Source organism: Erpetoichthys calabaricus, chromosome 4 (assembly GCF_900747795.2).
Source record: "Erpetoichthys calabaricus chromosome 4, fErpCal1.3, whole genome shotgun sequence".
NCBI classification, from domain to species: domain Eukaryota; kingdom Metazoa; phylum Chordata; class Cladistia; order Polypteriformes; family Polypteridae; genus Erpetoichthys; species Erpetoichthys calabaricus.
In genome coordinates this window covers 207,346,755-207,353,218 of record NC_041397.2, presented here as the reverse complement: position 1 = coordinate 207,353,218, position 6,464 = coordinate 207,346,755, and the positions used below count along the sequence as shown (strand labels likewise).

The window sequence follows — 6,464 nt, the reverse complement described above, 5'->3', positions numbered from 1 at the left end:
TCTCCCTCCCCATCCCACTATCTTAAGGCCCCTATATATACAAGCTGGGACACACGACGAAATCATGTGTCACAATTCTGGTTAATTGGTGATTTGGCGTAATTTTTTTTTTTTACAGAAATTCCACGCCTAAGAAGATTTCTAAAAGCCGCCAAAGTTCCAAAAGAAGAGTCTCTTGGTTGGATTTCCTTAAGATTCTTAGAGTTTGTGGTTGAATATGAACTTTTAGACTCTGTTCCCAATCTCACTTTAGCATTAAGATTTTTCTTAACTTTATGTGTTTCTGTTGCATCATGTGAGAGGAGTTTTTCGAAACTCAAACTAATTAAGAATTATCTCAGATCCACTATGAACCAAGCAAGAATCTCTAGCTTAGCCATTTTGTCAATTGAAAATAGTGTAGCTGAAGGTATCGATTTTGATGATGCAATTTCAAAATTTGCAGAACAAAAAGTTAGAAAGAAGAGATTCTAAGTATCATGTTAAAGTACAGTTTGTTGGATTAGAGCCTAGAGAACGAAACTAACTCCACCGTTTGGAAAAATGCCGGTCCCAAGCCCGGATAAAGGAGGAGGGTTGGGCGCCGGGCTAGCAACCCGGCTCCGTAAAAAAAAAGCTATTGCTATGGAAACAACAAGCAGAAACCAAAGAAATCAAGAATCTCAGCCGGGACGCTCCGATTCTGCATGGATGATGACGATGGAGAAAAGCCGGCAGGCTGTCCAGAGTCCGATCAGAAGAGGAATCGTCTCAGCATCATCAACGACAAAACTCGCAACGTGGAATGTTCGGACGTTGTACCAATGCCTCAAATTGGCACAACTGCTTCGCTAGTTCGACAACTATGGTCTGGACATTTTGGGCATAAGCGAGATGAGATGGACAGGAAGTGGACGATTGGCCAGCGAGGGGAAGACCATCCTATACTCCGGCCATATTGAGCAGCATGCGGCTGGCGTTGGGCTCGTCCTGAACCAGCTGGCTGCACAAGCCCTGCTGGGATGGAAGCCAGTCAATTAACGAATCATCACCGCTCGGTTCCAATCGCGGCACTCGAAGACAACCATGGTCCAAGTATATGCACCAATCGAGGATGTGAAGGACGACGAGAAGGACGCTTTCTACAAACAACTGCACAACACACTCAATGGCATTCCGAAGCACGACGTCCTTATTCTGATGGGAGACCTCAACGCCCAGATCAGCGATGACCGCCGAGGATGGGAACATGCGGTTGGTCCGCATGGATCGGCGGTGGACACCAATGATAACGGAGATCGCCTGTTGTCCCTTTGCAGCCTCCTCGATATCACCATCGGGAACACGTATTTTGCCCATAAGACCATTCACAAGAAGACCTGGCGCTCACCTGATGGAAACAACAGCAACAAAATCGATTATATCTGCATTGGGAAAAGGTGGAGATCATCACTCCGGGACGTGATGGTCTATCATGGTGCCGATATTGGATTGGACCACCATCTCCTAGTGGCCGCGGTTCGGCTTAAACTGAAGAAGACACAGGCACAGAAACCTGCCTGACCGTTCGCCATTGAGAAGTTCAAAGATCAAACTTCTAGCGACCTCTTCCAATTGGAATTGAGGAACCGATTCCAGTTGCTGCAAGACGATGTAGGCACCGACATTGAGGGCCAGTGGACGCAGATTAGGGATGTCGTAATTGAAACTGTTGAGGATGTCAACGGACGCAGACGAGGGACGCAACGCAAATGCTGGATCCGGAACCACACGTGGACATTGATCGACAAGAGAAGACAGGCGAAGCACCACCACGACCAATCGAAGACCGCCAGTGAGAAAGAAGCGACCGCCATCATATATCAAGATCTCGATCGTCAAGTCAAGCAGGCCTGTTGAGAAGACAAAAAGGCATGGATGGAGAAGAAGAGTGCTGAAGCCCAGGAGGCCACTGACAGAAACGATGCAAAGACGCTCTACCGCATTGTACGAGAATTGTCTGGCGCCAAGAGCAACGCCAATGTGCCTATGAAGAGCAAGAACGGAGATATCCTCCTCAGCAAGGAAGATCAGAATGCCCGTTAGATAGAGCATTTCTGCGAGACCCTCAATCAGCCAGCTCCGGACACAACCCACGATTTCGATACAATCGTTCCTTCCGAGCCTCTGGATATAAATGTGGACGGAATCACAACAGCGGAAGTCAAGAAGGCGATTCGAAATCTCAAGAACAATAAGGCCCCGGGGTTAGATAGGATCTCAGCAGAAATGCTGAAACATGGTGGAGACAAAACGATCCGACGATTGACCTGACTGCTAGATAGCATCTGGCGGGAAGAATGGGTCCTAGTGGACTGGAAACGAGGCGTCATTGTCAAGCTGCCAAAAAAAGGGGCCCTCTCTGACTGCAACAACTGGAGAGGAATCACGCTACTATCGGTGCCTGGAAAAGTGCTTGGCATCGTTCTGCTAAACCGACTCCGTCACGCTATAGACCAAATGCTGCGAGAAGAACATGCGGGGTTCGGGCAAGGACGATCGTGTAGTGAGCATATATTTTCGCTCAGGAACATTATCAAGCAATGCACCGAATTCCAAAAACCGCTCCTGATAAATTTCATCGACTTCAAAAAAGCCTTTGACAGTATCCACTGTAAATTGTTGTGGTGCATAGCCTCACTCTATGGCATACCCCAGCGCTTCATCTCCATCTTCAAGAATCTGTATCAAGGCTCAAGCAGTTGTGTGAAGACCGAAGAGGGCCACACGGATTTCTTCGATATCGAGACGGGTGTCTGCCAAGGTTTCGTCCTATCACCTTTTCTCTTCCTCCTTGCGATCGACTTTGTCATCAAATGCGCAATGGACAACGCAGGTTTTGGTATCAGCTGGAAAAACCAAGCTCACCTCACCAACCTGGATTTCGCGGACGATGTAGTGCTTCTAGCCTCGACCAAACCATCCCTTCAACGAATGACCATCTCACTGAGTGAAGAGGCTTCGAAGGTGGGTCTTCGCATCAGCACTGAAAAGTTGAAGATCATGACCATCAACCGAAGGACCAGCGCAGGAATCAAGATCGAGAATAAGCTGTCAGATGAGGTCGACCAGTTTACATACCTCAGGAGCGTCGTGGCCAAGGACGGCGGCACGGATGTGGACGTCAGCTACAGAATTGGCAAGGCCTCAGTAGTCTTCCAACGCCTCCACCAAATTTGGGCATCGGCATCAGTCTGCACGCCCATCAAGATACACCTCCTCAACACCATTTTTATTCCGACAGCCATCTATGCTAGCGAGACGTGGAAACATACGAAGCGGGTCGCCAGGAAGCTGAACACATTCCAACAACGCTGCCTGAGAAAAATTCTTCGAATCTCCTATCGCAACCGCATCACAAACAATGAAGTTCTAAGAAAAGCAAACACTTGCCGACTGGAAGCGATTGTCACCGAGCGCCGAATGCGCCTTGCAGGGCATGTTCTCCGTCTACCAGAAAATTGGCACCCGAAGACTGCGATGTACTGGGTTCCTTCGGGGGGGAAAAAAGGAATATTGGACGACCAAAGATCACTTTGAGAAGAACCCTGCATGAAGACCTCAAGAACATCGACATCAGTTAGCAAAATATGAATGCTATCGCTGAGGATCGACCTCGTTGGCAGATGCTTGTTGCCCGATGTGCGGAAATGCACGGGAGGAACTAAGTCTAAGTAAGTCTAAGAACGAAACTTGTAAACAATTGAGTTTTCATTAAATTGTATTATAATAATAATAAAGTTATGCACTAGGTACTATCACTATGAAAAAAGATTTCTTACATTGTACATTAAACTGGCTTATTAATAAAAAGGCATTTTACTTTTTTTTTATTCATAAAAAATTGTTTACAAAATAATTAACATTATGCCTTCTTTACTTAACCAATTGAATAAAAAATTGCTTTCTCAATAAATTTCATTTTATATTTTGGTGGACATGGGGGTGACAAGTTTAAACTCCGCACCGGGTGCCACCAGACCTTGCTAAGCTACTGATTCAGTCTCCTTGAAAGTGAGGATAATTTTCTGCATGATAAAAAATCTGCACACATACAGAATTTGTCCATTCGGTATTTTTAATGTGAACCCTTATGCTGTAACAATATACAGTATTTCCAAAGTCAAATTAAATCTTTTCTGTAGAAATTTAACTGAAAAATAAACACTCGAACATTAGTGTTTGCATAAGAATTTAAACCTCTGAGCTTTGGAAGCTTCAAGTTTACACAAATGACAAATTAATCACAAATGACACAAAGGTGACAGTCATTTGACCATAATTAAATATAATTAGGTACTACTTATGAGTCCTTCATATGTCTCTGGATATAAAAAGCACCTTTTGTAAAGGCCACAGTCTTTGTTGGACAATCACTGCAAAAATTAAGATGAAGGCACATTCTGCTGATGTGAGAAACAATGTCACTGAAATGCACAAGGCACGAAATGGCTACAAAAAATTATAGAAGAGTTTGAATATACTGTTAAGGACTGTTGGATCCATCGTTATCAGGAAGTGGAAGGTTCATCACAGCACCCAGACTCTTACTAGAACAGGCAGTCCCTCAAAACTAAACATCAGTATAAGACATTGACGGCTGAGACAGGCTACTAAAAATCCAACCGTCACACTCAGAAGTCCGCAATGCTCTTTGGCTGAAACTGGAGTGAAGGTGCATGAGTCCATTTCTGATGGTATTACCTCCTATCACTCCACAAAGAAACAGAAAGGTGTTGCAAAATTTCATAACACTATTATTGTTATAGTCAAAAATGTAATTGTCAAAGAGGTCAGTACTTCTTACACCCAAAGATTTATTCGTTTGTGTTTGTTATATTGAAGAGATTTCATGGGTGTTATTTCTTGGTTATGTTTAGAGGAATGGACTTGTGCAATGCCACACAGTGAACCAAGGGTGACAAAAGACACAGTAACTTTTTAAAATGAAATATTTTACTGTAGTCTTGATGCCAAACTGGCTTTAGTTCTACACATTTTTCATTTTTTTATTCAATATTATTTAAATAATTTTTATATCCAAACCTTTGCTTTTTGGGGAGACTCAAATACATCAACATGCACTCACACTGATAATACTTCTACTACTACTACTACTACTACTACAAATCAATTCTTACAGTATAATATATGACTGTAGAAACAAGAGCTATAAGAGCTATAGTTATTCCTTGACAGGTTCTATAGTTTCTTATTGTTACTATAGTCTGAACCATTACTAGGACAGCAGAACTCCAGGATTACAAAATTGCCCTTCTGGAGTCAAACACAAGCCCAACATATCTAAGCCACAGAGAAACCTCCAGTTCAACATTTCTTTTTAAATATGTTGACATCCCCTGGTGTCTCTTGTTGGAAAGCTCTTCTTTCCCCACCTCCACTTCTCTAATTAAAAAGGAAGAACAATAATTTAGAATGAACACTTACTTGCTACTTTAGATTTCACCAAGAATGTATGAAATAGAGAATATAACATACAGTATTATTATTATAATATGCACATAATGGTGTGCACCAAGACTGGCTAATGTGGAAATGTTAGCCACCATGGAAACGTCATGTTTCCATGGTGAAGTTCCTATTTATAAGTATGAACATGGCATGAAATTAATATACTCTTGTACAGCATGTCACTTTTACCTGCGCCTTGAAGTGTCTTGAAGTACAATTTTCAACTAAAACTAACCTCACATGAAATGTGCTCTACGCTTTGTATAATTAACACCCGTGTGAGACTCCCAAAACCATTTCAATCGCTGTTACAATTTGTTCTTTGTATAATGGAAGTGATTACAAACATTCCTCCTATCAGATAAAATGTGACATTCTAAAACCCACTTTACAAAAGCCACAATACATCTGCTCACCACACTTGGTATTTCTAATTTTAAGGTGGCCCGTTGCATAGGGGCACCCCAAGGATTGGTGTGGGACCTCCACTCTTCTCTCTCTACACCACCTTACTAGGCCCCATTATCCAATCCCTTGGTTTTTCATATCAGTGTTATGCTAACGATACACATCGGTACCAGTTGTTACCTCCTGAGGACAATACAATATCACCTAGAGTCTCTACATGTCTTACTGATATTTCAACCCAGATGAAGGTCCACCATACTACAGAACAGCCTGGCAAAGACAGAGCTTCTTGTTATCCCAGCCAACCACTCTGTTCAACTCATTTCTGTCGCTAACACCTGCCAAGTTAGTATGCCACCTTGGGGTGGTGACTGATGAGCAGCTATCTTTCTCTGACCACATTTTAACTGTCTCTTATTTATGCAGATTCATTCTATATAACATCTGCAAAATCAGACCTTATCTGACTGAGTATGCAGCACAACGTCTGGTCCAAGATTTGGTCTTGTTGTGTGTGAATTACTGCAACTCACTGATACAAGGAGAACTCACATGCTATCAAGTTA

At 42.9% G+C, this 6,464-nt stretch overlaps 1 pseudogene; it reads left to right on the top strand.

Moving 5' to 3' along the window:
* Nucleotides 1–543: 543 nt before the first annotated feature.
* Nucleotides 544–2,064, top strand: LOC114651198 (craniofacial development protein 2-like; annotated as a pseudogene).
* Nucleotides 2,065–6,464: the final 4,400 nt, after the last annotated feature.